This window comes from Leucoraja erinacea, chromosome 1 (assembly GCF_028641065.1).
Source record: "Leucoraja erinacea ecotype New England chromosome 1, Leri_hhj_1, whole genome shotgun sequence".
Taxonomy (NCBI): domain Eukaryota; kingdom Metazoa; phylum Chordata; class Chondrichthyes; order Rajiformes; family Rajidae; genus Leucoraja; species Leucoraja erinaceus.
In genome coordinates, this window is record NC_073377.1 from 137,700,901 (window position 1) to 137,722,682 (window position 21,782).

Genomic DNA, 21,782 nt, shown 5'->3' on the forward strand with positions numbered 1-21,782 from the left:
CTGCGCCATCCGACCACATCGTTGTTCCCCACCCCTCCCCTCTCCTCCCCTCCCTGCTGTCCACTGCCCCATCCATCAACACCACTGACCACTGCTCCCACTTGCCAGTGCTGTCCACTACCTGTCGCCCCGACCCAATCCCCCCCCCCCCCCCCCCCCACCTGCCCGCCACACCACTATCCACCCTCTCCCAGCCACTGCCTCACCCACTTGCCCCCCACCCAATCCGGCTGCATTGCTGTCCACTGCCCCATCCAGCCACATCACTGTCCACCTTCTCCCCGGCCATCGTCCATCGTCCCTACTGTCCACCCTACCCACTGATCCCCCACCCATCGGCCACTGCGCCATGACCCAGCTGCCCCCACTGTCCAAGCTGCCCTGTAGACCCACAGTTCTCTCCTGCCCCCCCTATCTGCTGACCCCCCCACTTCCGCTGCTGACCATTCTCCCCCCCCCCCCATCTTCTGGACATCCCGTTGACCGCTAAAGGTCAGTCTCCCCCCCCTCCAATTGCCAGCTGGAGTGGTCACTGTCTGGCAGAGCTGGGGATGTCCCAGAGGGTGAGAGTTTAAATGGTGACGGTCGCAGCTGAGCTTAGATTTGTTTGCGATCTGGGGTGGTTCAGGGTTCATGGCGTGGTCGCTAGCGTCGAGGGGCTGTGGGGTTGGTGCGCGGGCAGCCCGCTGGGTGGTGTTGTACCTGGTGCGGCCGTGGGAACCCTTGTTGGGGAACGATGTGAGCAGCTGTGTCAAACACACAGAAGGAATCTCCTCCAGCGTCTGTCGTGACCCTGGCATTCCCAGTCTGCTGTTGCTGTAGTGTTACTTGTAGTCACTGTGGGAGTGAGTAGGGCAGCCACTCTGCACAACACGCTCCCATAAACAGCTGTGTGAGCATGCCAGGATCATTCGCTGTGTAGTGACTTTTTTTGAGGAACTAATCTTGCCCAGGATAACTGGTTTGAAAGTGGATTTCTACATTCATTATAGAGGGTCTAATGGTTCATTTAAAAACCAGCACTCTGGCAATATGGAACTCCCTCAGTACAACAGTTTAAATGGTTACGTTAAAATCTTGCGTGGGACTTTAAACCTTGGCTTTCCGACAAGGGTGAGCCAGTGAGGCTTGTCGAATTCTCAAAAAGGGGGTCATAAAGCAGATGATCCCATTGTTGTGTTCACAGAAGATGTTTAATTTTTAGTTTATTTTGTTATTGTTATCACATTGACTGAGGTACAGTGAAAAACATTTGTTGCGTGCGATCCAGTCAGCGGAAAGACCATACATGGTTACAATCAAGCCGTCCACAGTGTACAGATACAGGATAAAGGGTATAATGTTTAGTGCAAGATAAAGTCTGATTAAAGATAGTGTGAGGGTTTCCAATGAGGTAGATGGGTGGTCAGGAGCACTCTCCATCGCCCTTGCTTCAGTGTTGAAGCAAGGTGTGAAAATCTGATTGGGAGGTTTGTGTTGCTTTAATGATTGCCATTGGGATGTTGTGTTCAAGGACTTTGAGGAAAGCAAGGTTGTAGATAAGGTGCTGTGTGCAGGAGCAGGAGGAGGCATGTGACTGCCGGGGTCCATAATCAACTGTCGATGTAAATGTAATAATCTTAAACATGTTATTTGTGTGCTGATTATATTGGACTGATCACTCTGACTGGAGGTACAGTCTGACTCAAACACAAACAACACCGGCTGCAGAAGTGAAGCCCGCTTGCTGTCAACCCGCGAGCCACATGGTGGAACTTACGTGCCTTTCTTTTAAATCCTTTGAGCTCTCAGTTTTGGACAAATCTGCCAGGTGGCCTTGTTGAAAGGCTGACTAAAACCCATGCCGACACATCAAAGGAAGTGTTCTCGTTATCCATCCTAGTTGCTGCGTCAGGCCCACCTTTTCCTTTTGCGCCCTTCTAAGTGAGGAGTAGTACTGTCCCTTGTTTGATTTCAATAATATGCCCGGCGTTTATCTAACCGCTCTGCAGTTACTTGCTTTACATGATCCTGCTCCCACTCTGGTGGCTATGGGAATGGATGGTCAGAACCAGTGCAATCTTTCCCCTGCCGATCAAAACAGCCTGGCTTATTTCATCTGAGCCTGGTAACTTACCTACTTTGAAGAATGCTGTCCCTTAATATTTCCTCTTTTTCTGCCTTTACTCTAAAATGTCACACCCCTTACCTCTGCCCTCGCCCCATTCTCCCTCTCTGTGAAGGCAGCCTCACCATATTAATTAAGAGTTGACCGTCTCGTCCCCACTCCTGTACTGCAGTGGGTCAAGGAGGTCTCAGTGCCACCTTCAGACAGTAGGCATGGCTCTTAATGGCCTTGTTATCAGTGCCCATTTCCCAAAGTAAAACAAAAAACTCATTAATTTCTTCATTAAACAAGTGGAAATGTAGTTTAAATCTATGCTGTGTTGTGGGTCATGTGGTGCCATGGGAGACTAGCTACACCATTTTATTCAGCAGCTTACAATGTAGGTAACAGGCGATGCAGCAGTGCAGATCACAGTTGTTCACTGTGTGGTGCAAGATATAGTTGGCACGTCACATTACTGCCTCCAGTAGGCTCAGGATCAAGGGAATCTCTCAGACAAATTTTAATTAGACCACAGTAGGAGAATAGAACTGTTTAAAATGGACTGTATTAAGTGTGCAGCCTATCGACTGGGATGGATCGGTGCTGCAGCGAGTATGTCGTCTGTGGCTTCCAAGCCTGCCGTCGTGTTTCCCTGCTGGTGACACCCTTGTTTAAACAATGACAGGGAATCGCAGCTTTCCTCAATCAAAGGGCGGCACAGCTGCCTCACAGTGCCAGAGACCCCGGTTCAATCCTTTGCCACCAAGTCTCAGGATCTGGAAGGAATTGCATCATTGATAGGATTAGAATGCAGAATAGCCTTCATCCCTGCTGCTGAAATCCAGCATAACTGCAGTACAAGCCCTGCTAAACTGTGGCCACCCCACTCCTTGTTTGGGAGGGTCCCTATGCAGCACCTTTCACAGCGGTGGAGATCCTGGGGTGCCAGTCCTTTCCTCCATGAGCCACAGGAGCAGAATTAGGCCATTCGGCCCATCGAGTCTGCTACGCCATTCAATCATGACTGATCAATCTTTCCCCCCTCAACTCCATTCTCCTGCCTTCTCCCCACGTTTGATGGCACTGGGCCTCTACTCACTGGAGTTTAGAAGGATCTCTGATACTTACCGTACAGTGAAAGACTTGGATAGAGTGCATGTGGAGAGGATGTTTCCACTAGTGGCAGAGTCTAGGACCAGAGGGCACAGCCTCAAAATTAAAGAACGTATGTTTAGAAAGAAGAGGAGGAATTTCTTTAGTCAGAGTGTCATGAATGTGGAATTCATTTCCACAGACCGCGGTGGAGGCCGTCATTGGGTCAATTTTAGGGGGAATTTACAGACACTTGATTAGTACTTGAGTCAGGGGTTATGGGGAGAAGGCAGGAGAATGGGGCTGAGAGGGAAAGATAGACCATCCATGATTGAATGGCGGAGTAGACACTGGGCCGAATGGCCTAGTTCTGCTCCTATCACTTATGGCCCATTCATTGTAAAGAAAATTATGTCGCAGGAAAGGCAGGGATGTTGGTATTAATGAGGGATGATGGTATTAATGAGGTGTACAGAATGTGGAAGCTGCCAGTTGTTGCTGTTGTGTTTTGTACGTAAGCTGAATTCACCACTTCAGATCTAACGGAGCACAAAGAATCCTCTTGTGCTGTTTTAAAAAAAAAGTTTACTTTAAGATAAATTTGAACTGGAACCATTTCAATTCAGTCACCAGTAATGTGTGTGATCACACATTACAGCTGACCCTTCTGTGATGAATGGTGCGGCACATGTTGATGATGTGCAGGATGGTAATACAGTCATCGGTTTCAAAGCAATGGTGCTGCAGCCATTCTGATTTTAATTTTTAAACCTATCGCAGCATGCGGCTAAAAATGGGGTGAGGTTGAATTATCGGCATTGCTGTGGGTTTTACACCGTCATTCCCCTTCCTCTTGCCTGGTTGGCATTGTGGGCACGTGGACGAGGGGTGTAGCACACACACATCTGTGACACGGTGAACCTTGTGAATGCTTTCATCACAGCCAGCCGCTCGGGCTGGGTTGCAGAGGAGCTATTGGCTTGTTTTCAGTCCTGCTTGTAACCATGACGACTCCTCTCCGTCAAATCTCCTTCTATTTTATAATGCTTCTGTGCAGCACCTTGGGACATTCTCACCACATTAAAGGCACTTTAGGGGCAATCACTCTGCCCGCTGAAAAAAAGGATAAATCTATGACTGAAGCAAGAGCTTGCATTTATATCATTCAAAATAAGGAACGGCAAATACTGGTTTATACCAAAGACCGAGACAAATCGCTGGAGGAACTCGGCAGAGTGGAGGAGTGCACAGGTTTGGGGCTGTAAGGCATCGTGGAGAGGCAACCTCAAGATGGGAGAATGTAGAAACCATGAGCTGCCACTGCTGGTTATTACAGAAAAGGACACAAAGTGCTGGAGCAGGTCAAGCAGCATCTCTGGAGAAAACGGATAGGTGACTTTCTCGTCGCCACCCTCCTTATAGCTGTTTGCATTTATATAGTGTCTTTAACATGAAGGGCAATTCACAAGGCAAATGTCAAGCAAAGCAGTCATGTGTTTTAAAAAAAAAGTGATTGAATAATTCAGCAGGTCAGGCAACGTCTCTGGAGAACATAGATAGGTGATGTGGTGAGGTTTTGGATCAGGACCCTCCAGAATGAATACAGGGCCCAACCCAAAATATTGCTTATCCATGTTCATAAATTCAAGTCGTAGAAGCAGAATTGGGTCATTCAGCCAACCAAGTCTACTCTGCCATTCAATCATGGCAGATCTATCTTTACCTCTCAACCCCATTCTCCTACCTTCTCCCCATAACCCCTGACACCCGTACTAATCAAGAATCTGTCAATCTCCACCTTACAAGCACCCATTGACTTGGCCTTCACAGCGGTCTGTGGCAATGAATTCCACAGTTTCACCACCTCTGACTAAAGAGTTCTCCAGAGGTGCTGAGTTACTCTGGCACATTTTTATTTTTGCTGAAGATTCCAACGTCTGAAGGTTCATTGTCTCCACACGTTAAGACAGGTGGCCAACAATTTGGCGGAGAAGGATTGCAGGTACGCAAGGAGAATTCTACAGTTTAAGGTCCAGGGTAGTTGAAGGTGCATTTGGTGGGATGATTTAAAAAAAAAAATCGCATTGGAGGGAAGTAGAATTGGGAGAACAGACGCGGGAGGCTTGGAGGAGGCAGTTACGATAGAAAACAAGGTTAGGTTTTAGTTTGCATATCCTCTAATCTAATGGCTGAGAAATTGCCCATAAAAAGGACATAAGCTAGGTTGTAAAACGCCACTTGTGTAACTCTGCCAGAAGAGATATAATTTTATTTTTGCCATCAATAGTAAACACTGTTTCTGACCATGGTGACTGATATGTGTCACTTAATCACCTCCTAAGTGATTAATCCTAGATGTGAAAGCATTCCTGCAATGCTTGCTTCATACTGTGAAGATGGAGAAGGCAGGGTAGCGACGAGGGAGAGGAGCATCTTGGCTGGAACTGAGGTGAAATAGTAACTCTCTCTAAATGGGAAATGAATGAATATCCCGCTGAGGTACTCCAGCATTTTGTGTCCACCACAAAATGCCTCCTGTACACTAGTCCCATTTGCTGCGTTTGGTCCATAACCCTTTCAATCTTTCATATCCATGTATATGTTACAATCTCTTTTAGAAGCTGTTATGGTACCTCCTCTGGCAGCTCGTACCATGTACCTACCACACACCCTCTGTATGGAAAAAGTTGCCCCTCAAGTTCCAATCTTTCCTTTCTCATCTTAAACGGATGCCCTCTATTTCTTGATTCTCCTAGTCTGGTTTACAGACTCAGAGTGCATTCACTCTATCTATGCCTCATGATTTTATATACATCTGTAAGATCGACCCTCAGTCCCCTATGTTTGAAGGAAATAAGTCCAAGCCTGCCCAACTTCTCCCCGTGACTCAGGCCTTTGAATCCTGCCATTTGGAGTATTGGGTGCAGTTCTGATCATCCCATCACAGGGAGGATGTGGAGGCTTTGGAGAGGGTGCAGAAGAGGTTTACCAGAACGCTGCTGGATTAGTGCGTATAGCTATCAGGTTAGACAAACTAAGATGATTTTTTCTCGAATGTCGGAGGTTGCAGGGAGACCTGATAGAGGCATTGATTGGATCAGAACTTATTTTTCCAGGATGGAAAAATCAGATACTAAAGGTAGCAATGTTACAAAATGTTGAGATTTTAAAATTTATCCCATCAAAAAGCATAACAATAAGTTTAATTTGACACCAAATTCACTTTCATATCTCAAGTATTAAAAAAGTTATGACCATTTTCATACTCGGAAATTAGCATCTTGTCCCCTATTGATTTTCAATGGACATTACAAAAAAGCTGTGATCTTGGATAATCAAAAGCCCATTTCTTAAGGAAAGATTAACATTTTTAAATAGCCTAAGTGTCCAAAGATTATTCACAAATAATTCACAATATAACATGATTTTTATATCTAATTTACATTAATTTATAGGCCAAATGGAAGGAATTTAGTGTTCAATTGCTGTAAATAAATGCCCATTTAAATTGGCTTTCTAGTGGGTTCATGTGGAACGCGCTGGTTTAGAACGTTGACATAGCGCTGGATTAGTGCCCTCAAATGCCGAGAAAAATACTGCGGGATATAAAAAGCCCAAAATGAACTATTCGTTATAGATAACTTGATATATAGGGTTATATATATGCCCCATTTAATGTAAAAATAAGGTACATACCTTTAATTGTTTGCTTTATAAAACCCTGGGGCTGCGAGAGGTTGCGGAATGAAACAGTAATTTAAAAACTATTAGAACTATATTATCGAGGCCTATAAAACTAATAATACCTTTTGCGACCGGGTCTTGCAGCGATTTTTCGTTAATGATTTACTAGGCTGAACATGTGCGATTAGTACAGCCTAGTAAAAATCGCGTTTTAAACCCGCCCCCTCCAAACAGCGCCAAAATCGCGGCCATGGCTGAGGGCAGATTCCCAATGACGATTCAGGTAGGTTTTGTAACATACCTACTAAAGGGCAAAGCTTTAACGTGAGAGGGTGCAAAGTTTAAAGGAGATGCGCTGGGCAAGTTATTTTACACATAGGGTGACGGGTGCCTGGAGCGAGCTGCTGGGAGTGGTGGTGGGGGCAGCTACGATCGTGATGTTTAAGATGGTTTTAGATAGGAACATAAATAAGCAGGGAATGGTGGGATATGGATCACGTACTGGTAGAGGAGATTAACTTGGCTTTGTGTTAGCCACCGACATTGTGGGCCAAAGGGGTCTGTTGATGTGTTGTTCTGTGTTAACATTTTTGTATATGTTTTTCTGCACTCTTTCCAGCTGAATGCATCGTTGCGATCGCTGAGCAACTAATGGGCCTGTCCCACTTGGCGGTTTTTTTTTTAGGCAATTGGCGGCGACGGTCATAGTCTCATAGCAGGTCGCCAAAAAAACCGGCGACAACGTACGTCATCCTGGCGACGACCTATGACAGCACCCATGCTCATTGGCGTCAAACACACTGTTGCCGAAAAATTTTCAACATGTTGAAAATTTAGCGGCGACCAGAAAGGCACTACGACTTTTTGTGTGACTGAGGAAACTACTCCCGGCGAACATGTGGTGACAAAAAAATCGCCTAAGTTGGACAGACACATAACACTGTGCGGCTTCACCACCATCTTGTATAACTGTAATCTAATGTTCCTAATTATACATTCAATGCCATAACTGAAGACCAGCACGCCAAAAGCCTTTTTCACCACCAAATTGCAATGCAACACACTTTCAGGGAACCATGCACTTGTACTCCTAGGTCCCTCTAATCTACAATAATCCTTTTCATTTACTGTGTTTGACATCCTACCTTGCATTTATCTGAATTAAACTTCATTTGTCATTTCTCGGCCCACTTACCCCATTTCATCTTATGTCTTCTTCTACTTGATTCCCCTACCCTCGGTAAAAGATAAATGCAAATCTATGTTCCTTATGATTTTATAACTTCTATAGACAATAGACAATAGGTGCAGGAGTAGGCCATTTGGCCCCTCGAGCCAGCACTGCCATTCACTGTGATCATGGCTGATCATCCACAATCAGTACCCTGTTCCTGCCTTCTCCCCCTATCCCTTGACACCGTTATCTTTAAGAGCTCTATCTAACTCTTTCTTGAAAGCATCCAGAGAATCGGCCTCCACTGCCTTCCGAGGCAGAACATTCCAAAGATTCACAACTCTCTGGGTCTATGAGGTCACCTTATCAACAATTTAACTTCTCAAGATCCGGTGCAATTGTTGATAATCTCCTTCACTGTTTTCGATCCCACCTATTTTAATGTAGTCCGCAAACCTACTAACTATGCCATGTACATTCTCATCCAAGCCAGTGACATAGATGGCAAACAACAATGGGCCCAGCAACGACCCCTAAGATTCACCACCATCCTTCATGCGTCTACATTAGTTTAGAGATACAGCATGGAAACAGGCTCTTCGGCCCACCGGGTCCCTGTGGCCATTGATCATCCGTAATTACCAGTTCTACGTCATCAAACCTTTTCATTCACTCTCTACATGCTACGGACAATTTACTGAGGCAAATTAACCTACAAACTACAGGTCTTTGGTATGTAGGAGGAAACCGGAGGACCTGAATGAAACCCACACAGTTATGGAGAGAACGTACAAACACCGTACGGACAGCAGCCAAGGTCAGGGTGGAACCCGGGTCTCTGGCACAGTGGGCAGCAAGTCTACCTGACTCGCCACTGTGTTGCCACTGGGTCTATCACATCCCGATGCTCTTGTTTAAAAGGGTGAAGGAGATGGATGAGTACAGTCTGATGACTAAATTATTGTGTCAAGACAATTTTGAGTGGTATAAATGGTTTTAGGAAGGCACAGGTTAAGCAAAGAAAGTTATTGTGGATGGGTAATATCAGAGATTGTTGCAGGAAGGGTTGATGAGGATTGTGTTTTAGCATTAGTGTTTTAGCATTAGTTGAAAATTCCACGGGGCAGACAGAATTTGTGAGTTGCTTTTGACGTAAATGTAAGAACAGTAAGAAGTTTCCAGGTGGCTGCGAGGTTGATAGGGGAGAGGATTGCGTTAGATTTCAGATAGGTTCTAGGTAATAAGGAAGTGGCAAACGGAATGTGGGCAATATATCTGGGACAGGACGGGCCAACAATTGCTGTGGATAGATACTGCTGTTTGCGAAGCAGTTCAGCTGGAGCTGTATTTAAATTATTGTTAGGCCAATCTCCAGTGTTTTTCTGGTCACCATGCTACAGGAAGGATGTGGTTTTACGAGAATGATCATGGGGATGATTGGGTTAACGTATGATGAGTGTTTGACGACGTTGACCCTGGAGTCTAGGAAAATTAGAGGGGATCTCATTGAAACTTGCTGCATAATGATGAGTCTGGATAGAATGGATGTGGAGAAGATCTTATCACCAGTGGGAGAGTAGGACCAGAGGGCACAGCCTCAGAATTAAAGACATCTTTAGAATGTAGACGAGGAGTCATTTCTTTAGCCAGACTCGTGTTGTGAATCTGTGGAATACATTGCCAAGTAATGAAATGAAATGAAATGATTCAATTTATTGTCATTGTCAGTGTACAGTACAGAGACAACGAAATGCATTTTTAGCATCTCCCTTGAAAGGGAGACACAGGGCGTCGCGGTGTGCCCGCGCCTGCCGCCGTACATTCCATTACAGGCAAAGGTGGGTGAAGTGTCTTGCCCAAGGACACAACGACAGTATGCACTCCAAGCGGGATTTGAACCGGCTACCTTCCGGTCGCCAGCCGAACTCTTAGCCCATTGTGCTATCTGTCGCCCTCTAGTAGGGGCTAAGTCATTGGGTATTTTTTTTAAACTGAGATTGACAGGTTCTTTATTTGGTAAGGGTGTCAAAGGTTATGGGGAGAAGGCAGGAGAATCGGATTGAGAGGGAAAGATCGGTCAACCATGATCGATGGGTCGAATGGTCTAATTCTGCTCCCATGACTTATGATAGCATGAGAGGGTGTAAGGGGATGTATGGGGATGTATAAGGACATTGCGAGCCTTTGGAATTTTTCGACATGAAGCTGAGTGGAGAATTGCAGAATTATTACTGGTCCCAATAGAGGCGATGCGAAGGATCTCTTTTCCTTGGCAGAGGTGGTCAATACATAGGCGACCTGGATCTGATGTAGTTGGTACATGGGTGGGGAAGGGAAATATCTCTCACCCCGGGGGTAGTGGGATTTGGGAACTCCCAGACTAAGGTGGTGACTGTGGCAGAAGCTCCCGTCAGATTTAAAGGTTCCCTGATCCACACGTGAACTGTAGGGGTGGGGATGGAGAGAGGGAAAGTGGAATGAAGCTGGAGTGCCCGTGGGCAAATGGCCATCTTCTGTGCTCCTCTAATTGTTTCCCCACGGTTATTGTTTTCAGTTTGTTTCCACAAATGGAGATGAGTGTAGCATTTGACATACGGAATGTGGAACTGAAGTATTATCTTGATGGCAAGAATGCAAGCATGTCACCACAGATCCACCCATGGCATTATCTGCTAACATTGTGATCACATTGAGACTGCAGGGCTGCTACTTGTAAAAGCCGCATATATATGCACGGCTAATTAAATTGCTGTAGCCGTTGCTTCTCTTATTTTGCTCACTCTTAAGGGCCTGTCTCACTTACGCGATTTTTTTCGGCGACTTGTTGGCGCCCGACATAGTCGCAGTAGGTCGCCGAAAATTTAAAAAATGTTGAAAATCCAGCGGCGACCAGAAAAAGGTACGACTCTTTGGGCGACTACTCACGATCATACAGGCATCACCCCGCGGCAGTCATGTAAGTGGGACAGGCCCTTTAGTATTGCTGATTGAGTGGATAGGAAGAGTGTAGAGGCCTGTGGGCCTTGCCCAGTATGCATGGTGGCCCAGTATGCATGGTGGACATGGAATGTGCACTGCTCATAACATTAAAGCGCAGGCTGGACTTTCAAAATGGCGTCAAAACATGGCACCTATTGCATGTCAGATCAGTGGACTATTTCTGTACACTAGCTAATCGGGGATGTGCTTAGGTACAGCGATACTCTATTGGACTGCAAGAAAATAATTTCACTGTACTTTGCATATGGGGCACTAAAGCACTATTGATGGTGGGCCGTAGGGCCTGTTTCCGTGCTGTGTGACTGACTCTTGCTCCAGGCCATTGTCGCCTGCCTGTGGGAGTACAACATTTGGCAAGATAGTTTTCATACACACTTTTTTAACTTGTGATAGATGTTTCTTTAATCTTATCAGTCCAATGTACATTGATTGCCTTATAATTCGGGAGATGACGGCAATTACTGACAAACGTCTACAGAAGTTGTAACTGGTAACCAACCCAGTGGAACTGTTTGCGATGGAGATGGAAAGACCCAAATTGCTGGAGTAACTCTGCAGTCAGGCAGTATCACTGGAGAATGTGCATAGGTTTTGTTTCATGTCGAGTAGGGTCCAGAAACAAACAAGCTCTCCATGTTCTCCAGAGATGCTGCCTTGCCCGCTGTGTTACTCCAGCACTTTTTTGTTGCTGTAAACCAGCCTGTGCAGTTCCTTGCTTCTAGGTGATGGGTATTTGCGCGAGAGTAGGTATCACGGAAGTATTGAGGATGGTCCTGAGATTGGTCTGAAAGCTAGTGTGAACTGGATGGGCCAAAATGGCAGCCTCGTGTGTTCTCGTGAAATGTAATCGACACAACTTGGCAGCGGTGTGCGGTTTGATCGACATCCAATCCCTGCTATTGTGCTATTCAAAACAAAATGGGAAAATCTCTGGTTAATCTTTAAGAGTAATTTGAACCACATTTGAGGTGACAACAATGGTATGTGCGTGTGTGTGTGTGTGTGCGTGGTCGCTGATGGAATACAGACGTTCTTACATTGGGATGAAGGCATTGGAGCTGATATATTCTATTTTGGCTGCAAGTTGGTTGTGATAACAATATGGCAGCTCCCATTTTATGCCTAACCTTTTAATGAGGTAGGATCTGCGATCCCAGCACATCCCATCATGGCTTCCCTTTGTTTCTGGACATATATACTGGACACTGGCTTGACACTTTCTGGGCAGGAGAGATAAAAAAGCTACGCTGTAGTACATTTGCATCTTCAGGCTTTTGAAATGATTAAACTTGAAAGCTGTTACATAAAATATAGGTTCATGGGACTATGGGTAATTGCTCATACTAGACTGTTTCATAGGCTGGTGACAGTAGGAAGAAATGGGTCAGTTTTGAGTTGTGGAGCCGTTACTGGTGGGGTATCGAGAGGATCGATGCTGGGCCTTGGCTGGTTTATACTAATGAATTATGAATCGCGAGTGCTTGATATGTACACGTGTGTGATATGTACCAGCAATGGTTCAAAGATTCTTACTTAGCAGGCCTGTTAATACAACAATGCACAAAATACATAATATTCCACAATACAGTAAATTAATCATAATTCTCGGCAACCACAATAGGTCTAGTCTATAGAAGATCATATTTGCTTAGTTTTCTGCAGTGTTCAAGAGCCTGATGGTTGCTGGGAAGAAGCTGTTCTGCAACCTGGAGGTCACTGTTTTCGTACTCCTGTACCTTCTTCCTGATGGTAGCAGCGAGATGAGAGTGTGGCCAGGATGGTGTGGGTCTCTGATGATGCTGGCTGCCTTTTTGAGGCAACGACTCCTGTAGATCCCTTCGATGGTGGGGAGGTCAGTACCTGTGATGGACCGGGCAGCGTCTACTATTTTTTTGTAATCTCTTTTGTTCCTGGGCGTTTGAGTTGCTGAACCAGGCCGTGATGCAACCAGTCAATATGCTCTCTTCTGTTCACCTGGAGAAGTTCAAGAGTATTTGTTAGAATACTGGATTTCCTAAATCTTTCAAGGGAGTAGAGGCATTGATGGGCTTTCTCTATGATTGTATCATTGTGCTGGGTCCAGCACAGATCTTCAGAGAAGTGCACAACCAGAAATGTGTAGTTTTTGATTCTCTCCACCATCGTCCCATTGATGAAGACAAGTTTGTGGATCCTTGGCCGTCCGCTTCTAAAGTCAACAATCAGTTCCTTAGTTTTACTGACGTTGTGAGCAAGGTTGCTGTTCTGGCACCATTCAGTCTGACCATCGATCTCCCTCCTGTACTCTGACTTTTCATCATCTGTAATTCAAAGTTTTATCATTAGATTTGGTCATTTTGGGCTGTAGAAAATAAAAGAATGGATATAAAGTGGGTAAGAAGGCAGTCAATCTGAGAAGGCAGAAAAGAAAGATGAAAAGTAAGCAACTGATTCATGTCGGCAAGCAGAAAGGCTTACTCTATTGTTTGAAATGCAGAAAGTAAATATGCAGGAAAGAAGTTTGTCCTTTATCCTGCTAGTACAGGAATATACACAGCCTTGCTGTGTTTACGCAGGGATTTGGTGATATTGTGCCAGGAACGGTCTTTTGGTTTTATTCCTAATCTGGAGCTGGTGCAAGAGCGATTCACAAGATTAATCCCAGGGCTGAAAGGCTTGTCCTTAAGCAGAAAGCAAATAGAATACGGCTTTATGCATGGGCCTTGAGATTAATTGTTAGTTTAGTTTGGAGATGGAGCATGAAGACAGGTCTTTCGGCCTATCGAGTCTGCACTGACCAGCGATCAGCTGTGCACTAGTTCTACCCTACACACTGGAGATAATTTAGAGAAGAATAATCAGGATGGAACCCGGGTTGCTGGCTCTGTGAGGCAGCAGCTCTACCACTGCACCACTGTGAAAAGTAAAACATACTGCAAAAAGCTGCATCCTCCAATTGGCCAGTTTACAAACTGTCTTGGACTGAGATGAGAAATTTCCTTCTGCATGGAGTTGAATAGCTGGAAGCTGGACTGTGGATTCCCGGTCATTGCGTACAGTCAAGGATAGACTGACAGGATTTGGGCAGTGAGGGAGTATGAGCATATGGAGAGTGCAAGGTGAGAGCAGCCAAGCAGAGGGACGGCTCTGATCTCAGTGAATGGCTTGCAAGCTTGTGTATTATCTGCCCCTCTGCTCCAATTTCTAATGCAAGACATCTGAAATGAGTTTTATTCATCAGCCCCAACCATGAGTATCAAATACATTTCAGTCAGCCAGATTTGATTCAAGTTTTGCACAGTCAAGCATTCTTTCATGATGTATAATTAGTTTTAAATGTAGCCAAACTTTTTTGAAATCATGTGGTTTGTTTATCTGGTGGCGAGGAATCGCTTTTGCAGGTGTTTTGTACGGCCTGGAGGTACCAAGGACATAACTCCATAACTATATTTTCTTTATAACTTTATTTTCTCTCTTGCTCCTGACTAGAACTTGGATAAGCCCATTCCATCATGACACCAAGAGGGGAAAGGAACCCATTGCTGTATGGAAAAATTAGATCACTTTCTTGCAGATTGTGAGTTGTTGTGATCTTACTGAGTGAGTTTGAAGCAAATTCAATTGGAGCTTTGACAAAGGGTATGGAATAAATAGTTGAAAAGAAAAATGTTGCTGTGGAATGGGACAAATTGGAGAGCTGGCACAGCCACACTGGACTGAATGGCCAGCTTCTGTGACCAATGGCTCATTTCTTTTTGTCTGCTGTGTTCACCATCTCTAATGTGCAAGAACAATCCTTTCTCCTAGGCTTGGGCGGGCTTGGTACATCCATCACAACATGTACCATGATGCAGATACGTTCCCACAGTTGGCGGGTTGAATTTGCTGCCAGCAGCCAGGGTTCTGGAACTCGGGCCCAGCCAGAGCTGGCAGATCCGCTTCCATAGCTGACTGAAAGGCTGACTTTGCGCGTCGGTATCTCGGACCCCTGAGGCCCTGACCTCTGATGATCTGGCAAGGTGGATAATACAACAAGGCTCTGGAACCAAAGGTGGCGGAAAATTGGTGGTGGACTTGTACTTGCTAGGTAAAGCTGTCCAGATCAGGTGGGCTTGTGAATAGGGCTGATTTTCAGAGCCTCCTTTGGCAATGTTATAATATGCAGGTGATTGATGAATATAGTGCAATGCTTCACAAACTGTAGTTGTTTGTGAAGAAAGGTCAGAACTTGCAGTTCTCATGGGAGCAGAGATGTTTGTAACACTGGAGAAGCTAGATGCAGGAAAAATGTTCCCATGTTGGGCGAGTTCAGAACCAGGGGTCACAGTCTTAGAATAAAGGGGAGGTCATTTAAGACTGAGGTGGGAAAAAATGTTTTCACCCAGAGAGTTGTGAATTTATGGAATTCCCTGCCAGAGAGAGCAGTGGAGGCCAAGTCACTGGATGGATTTAAGAGAGAGTTAGATAGAGCTCTAGGGGCTAGTGGAATCAAGGGATATGAGGAGAAGGCAGGCACGGGTTATTGATAGGGGACGATCAGCCATGATCACAATGAATGGCGGTGCTGGCTCAAAGGGCTGAATGGCCTCCTCCTGCACCTAGTTTCTATGTTTAGACGATACGATGAAAGGGTTTAGATCCACTGGCTGATAAAACTGGTTGAGGGATAAAAGATTGAAAATTAACCAAGAGCAGCCTGCATTTTCATAACGGCTCTTATTTAATAGTGTCGTTTTAGTTTATGCAGTGTGGAAAGAGGCCCTTCGGCCCACCCAGACGATGCTAACCATTGATTACCCGTGCACTAGTTCTATGTTATCCCACTTTTGCATCCTAAATACTAGGGGTAATTGGCAGAGGCCAGTTAGCCTACAAACCCACACGTCTTTGGAGTGTGGGAGGAAACTGGAGCACCTGGAGCAAACCCACGCGGTCTCAGGGAGAACGTACAAACTCCATATAGACCGCAACCTTGGTCAGGATGGAACCCGTGTCTCTGACACTAAGGCAGCAACTCTACTGCTGCACATTGCCGCTGAATAGAGCAAAGTATTCCATAACACGCTTTCTTATACCCAGTGTTACAAAACGTTGCATTTTGGATGTTGGATATGGAGATGTAGTTAAGGTCGTTGCCATCATTGTAGAACCAAAGAACTGCAGATGCTGGTTTATACCAAAGATAGACACAAAGTGCTGGAGTAACCCAACGGGTGAGGCAGTATTTCTGGGGAAAAAGGATGGGTGACATTTCTGGTTAGAACCCTATTGTGACACAGCGCAGAAATAGGCCCTTCTGCCCAACTTGCCAAAACCAACCAACATGTTCCATCTACATCAGACCCACCTGCCTGCGTTTGGCCTATATCCTTCTGGCCCAAACCTGTCCTATCCATGTACCTGTCTAAGTGTTTCTTAACCGCTCCGATAGTACCTGCCTCAGCTACCTCCTCTGGCAGCTTGTTTCATACACCCACTACCCTTTGTGTAAAAAGTTGACCCCTCAGGTTCCTATTAAATCTTTCCCCCTCACCTTAAAGCTATGTCCTCTGGTTCTTGATTTCTGTACTCTGGGCAAAATACTCATGATTTTATCCACCTCTATAAGATTACCCCTCATTCTCCTGCGCTCCAAGGGCTAAAGTCAAAGCCTGTACAATCCCTGTTTTGGGGAGGGGTAGTTTTGCACGGTTTATTCTCAGGGATGGAGCCTGTGAATGCGGAACCTAAACTGTTGGATTAATTTAGATGGCTTAATTTTAACCAGCAGTGCCTGAACACCTCTCAGTGGAATAAAGTCTTGCATTTGTATAGTGTCATTCATGACTTTGTGTTGGTTTGATATGGAGCAAACCCAGGCCATCCGTGTGACTTATGGTGTAAATTCACCCAAGGCATAAGAAAACCTGGCATTCTTCCCTGGATAGCGGAGCGGTAGACCATCAGAGACCCGGGTTTGATCCTGTTTGCGAGTGCTGTCTGTGTAGAGTTTGTACATTCGTGAGTTTGTACGCGGGTTTTCTCCGGGTGATTCGGTTTCTTCCTACGTTCCAAAGACATACAGGTTTGTAAGTTGGTACACAAAAATGCTGGAGAAACTCAGCGGGTGCTGCAGCATCTATGGAGCGAAGGAAATAGGCAACGTTTCGGGCCGAAACCCTTCTTCAGAGTGATAGGGGGTGGCGGGAAGAAGGAAGGAAAAAGGAGGAGGAGGAGCCCGAGGGCTGTGGAAGGGGAGGAGACAGCAAGGGCTAACAAAATTGGGAGAATTCAATGTTCATGCCCGCAGGATGCAGACTCCCCAAGCGGAATATGTGGTGCTGTTCCTCCAATTTCCAGTGTTGCTCACTCTGGCAATGGAGGAGACCCATGACAGAGAGGTCGGATTGGGAATGGGAGGGGGAGTTGAAGTGCTGAGCTATTTTGTAGATTAATTGGTTTCAGTTAAAAAAATTATAAATGGTCCCCAGTGGGTAGGATAGTGCTAGTGTACGGGGTGACCACGCATTGGTGTGGACTCGGTGGGCAGAAGGGCCTGTTTCTACACTATATCTAAAGATAATAACACGGTATTTCTATGAACCCCATTTCCTTCAGGGAGGTTGCTTATTTTGAAATAAGTGTGTCATTCGAATGTTGGCGGCCTCACTAATGCCACGCTCCTTGAATATGGAACTGGTGGGAAATGTTCTCAAATTAATTTAAAACCAATAAATGGCCCTGTGGGATTGAAACCATGTGTGTGAGTTTAAAGGGAGGGGTATAGTTTCTATGTGGCTACTTTTTGACTGCTGGTTTGGAATTTAAGGAACTCTTGCAGCCTGAGCTCCAGGCAGCAGCTGGGTCAGAGCCGTGACTTGTCCCAACACATCTGTAGACAAGCCCAAACAGTTATTGGGAAAGTTCTTTGTGAATTAACAGCAATGCCACACCTTGCGCCCTTTCTGATTGGCATGTTTGTAAGGAGCAAATCACAAGAGTAATGCAGACTACAGAGAAAGACTTCAAAGGACACAAATGTTCTCCAGAGATGCTGCCTGACCCGCTGAGTTACTCCATCTTTGTGTAATTTTGTGTATTAACCATCCTCTGCACTCAGACTACATAGAAAGACTTAAAGCCATTAGTCACATTGAGCTCTTGGTTTACCTGTAAGGAAATGACAAAATGATCTTGATTGGGCTGCATGATTGTGTGACTTTGGGCAGAGCAGTAAAATGGCAGTCAGAGAGCGTTGTTCCTCCCAAACAGCAGATCTTGTCATTAGTTTACAAGGTGCGGACGTTGATCAAAAGGTCAGCATCAAATTCTCCTTTGCTCTTGAACTCTGATTGTTTTACTGGTTATTTCTGAGTCATGGAGTCATACAGTGACCCTTTGGCCCAACCCGTCCATGTCACTCGAAATGCTGGCATTTGGCCCATACCCCTCTAAACCTTTCATATCCACGTACCAACCCAAAGGTTTCTGAAATGTTATTAAATAGAGAGCAACAAAAAGTGCGGTGTTTGGGTGGTCTGAGTTGCGGGTGGGCTAGAATGGACTCTTCCTCCTCTGAAACATGTCTGCCAGCCGACCAGGTTCCACAATGTTCCAGCAGTTGAACCGTCACTGATGCTCGGCTAATATCTCAGATTTATTTAATTGCTGTAAATTTAACGACTTTCAATTCCCAAGCTGCCCTGGTCGGGCTCTCCGGATCAATAGACCAGGCCTATGAATTGTGCTCCAGTTCTGAACCATGTGGAGAAAGTGACCTTTGTGTCTTTGGGAGTTCCTAAAGTGTTTTAGCCCAGTCATCTTTAAACAGTTAATGTGAACATGACAAATGGTTTTAAAAAGGAATGCCTCGAGTAAACAAGAATTGATTTTTGACCGTGTTAAATGTGGAGGTTTCAGTGAAGTGGTGAGAATCTCCTACTCCAACTTGCTCTGTGGGATCTTTGCAAAACTTCATTAGGGTCGGTACGTTTGATCTTACTGGAGTCTTCCTTTACGTATATTTGTACACATTTCCCATCAGATCAGTATTTCAGGAGTGAGGAAGCCAACATTTGAATGAAATCTAGTCAAGAGTGTTTTATTGTCATGTCCCAGAGTGAACAATGACTTGCTTGCTGCAGCACAACAGAATCTCCCCCTCCCCTCCCCCCCTCCCCTCCCCCCTCTCCCCCCCTCTCCCCCCTCTCCCCCTTCCCCCCCTCTCCCCCCTCTGGCCTAATTCTCCCCCCGCTCCAAAGACTCTCCCCCCTCTTTCTATCTCCCCCCTCTCCCCCCTCTCTTCAATGATCCCCCCCTCTCCCCCCTTCCCCCCTCTACTCCCCCCTCTCTCCCCCTCTCCCCCCTCTCTCTCCCCCTGGGCCGAATGGCCTAATTCTGCTCCAGACTTTTGAATTTCTATAGTTTTTCATGATTTAATGATTTCAATATACTTTATTGTCTCATACCTAGGTACAGTGGAATACTATGTTTTGCATTCAACCTAGTAAGGTCATACAACAGACCTTCCCCAGGTTGTACACAAGTGCACTGCCTAGTCTGAAGAAGGGTCTCGACCCTAAACATCATTCATTGCTTGTGTCCAGAGATGCAGCCTGTTACTCCAGCACGTTGTGTCTATCTTCTGTACGCTACGTTCCTGGCACTGACAAAGTTACAATGGTTCTGCCAGCATATTCCAGATCATCTTTCATGTCCATCTTCCATGTTTCCAATGTTGACCGCTGTCATCGTCCATCCTGACAAGGACGCAAGCTTCCGGTGACAACCAGTGGAAGCCATCACTTGTTGCAATAGATGATGGTGGTAGCAGAATGAGCTCAGGATACTTCCCAGTTTCCAGCCCCGCCAGGTGGACGCTTCTGCAATGGGGCCATATTCGCGATACGATGCTGCTGCTCAGGTGTTTCTGCCCTAGTGCCGGCTCGACTCAGCCCGGCTGTCTCCTGAGGAGAATTTGTTCCAGCTCTCTAATTGCAGCAGAATGTGTTTGCATGTCGTACCATTGATTGCTTGTGGCTTCAATGTTGGTTGAATGTTTCTGAAATCTGCTGTACTTGGGGTGATCGCTGGTTGGTGCTGACTCGGTGGGCCAAAGGGCCGTTTATTTCCACACTGTATCTTTAAACTAAAGAATGGTAGAATCCTTATTCACTGCATAGTACCCACAGCACTGAAACAGGTCATTTGGCACAACTGATCAATGTCACTGTTTGATTCTTTTTAATTCACGGGTAGAAGATGGTCGGCTGGAACGTGTGGATGATCGTGGTTCAGAAACAACTGAACGCAGTTTAATCAATGGTGAACTAGCACAGTCACTGATCTGTACTTAAGAGATTTATTCTCTGGGTCACTGCTACAATTCGAGCAGCTTCCAATTCCATAGGTAATCCGTGCTATCTTGTGTTTTAAAAACAATTTTACAGACAATCCAAATGCATGTGCATTTGTTATTAATGGCTGCTTCAAGTTGAGTTCAAGGTAGCTGGATTAATGAGAAGCATTTGTCTTTTGTGGCATGTTTAGCAATGGAGCTTTTGTAACTTGTAAAAAATACTTTGCAGTTGTAGCTTCTGTGCCGTGACTTAGAATAAGCATTAGACTGAGATACAATGTGGAAATAAGCTCTTATGCTCACCGAGTCCACGCCGACCAGCGATCACCCCGTACACTAGCACTATCCTACACACTAGGGACAGTTTACAATTTACAGAAGCCAATTAACCTACAAACCTGCTCGTCTTTGGAGTTTGGGAGGAAACCGAAGCACCCGGAGAAAACCCACACAGTCACGCGGAGAACGTGCAAACTCCTTACAGACAGTTTAAGTTTATTATTGTCACGTGTACCGAGGTACAGGCTTTGTTATGCATGCTTTCCAATCAGATCAGATATTACTATACATAAATACAATCAAGTACAATAGGTAGAGCAAAGGGGAAGATACAGAGTGCAGAATATAGTTCTCAGCATTGTAGCGCATCAGTTCCAGAGACAAAGTCCAATGTCCACAATGGGGTAGAGGTGAATCAGACAGTGCCCTAGCTTATGGAAGGACCGTTCAGAAGCCTGATAACGGAGGGGAAGAAGCTGTTTGTAAGTGCAAGCAAACACTGCATAAGGATACCAATATTCTGTGCATACTTCCGTGATAAATTTGCATTTTTAACTGTTTCTCTCCATGCTTGCAGAACCCTGCTGGCTGAGAATTAAGCAATGTCCTGCACACTCTTTCAAATAGCTTGGTCAGAGCAACAGGCTTTCATCAGTAAAAGAGCCAAAGATCTTATTTTTAATTATTGCAGTGTGAGCTGCTTCGAGCAACTAAGAATAGCAGTGGACAGTAATTTTCTTTTAGTGGGGTGTGCCTATGCCCTTGTGAAATCTGAGACTGTGCTGGCAGTTTCAGTTCCAGTTGGTGTTCTGAGCATTGAGATAAGTCACCACGTGCTCCACCGTGGTAAAATTAAACAGCTCATGTGCTTCCTGTTGCAGCTTGCCTGCGCTCTTTACCGATGATGCTCCAGTTTTCACAGTATGGTTGCCTTGTAGAAGGCCATTCAACTTCTCAAACCTATATGTCGGAAGGGTCAGTCCTGCCTCAATCCCCACAGCCCCCGAGCCCCCCCCCAGGCCCTCCGTCCCCCCCCCCCCTTCCCCACGGCCCTGAAAAATCTGCATGTTCATGTAATTGCCAGGCTCCCTGTCCAACAGTACAGTTGCATATCCTCTGTTATCGCAGCAGTGCATCTAAAACCAGAA

The 21,782-nt window shown here is 45.6% G+C and overlaps 1 protein-coding gene across 1 annotated transcript in view; it reads left to right on the forward strand.

Annotated features, from left to right (window-relative positions):
• LOC129702339 (protein phosphatase 3 catalytic subunit alpha) overlaps positions 1-21,782 on the forward strand; it is a 326,632-nt gene that overhangs the window by 1,249 nt on the left and 303,601 nt on the right. The window lies entirely within an intron of this gene.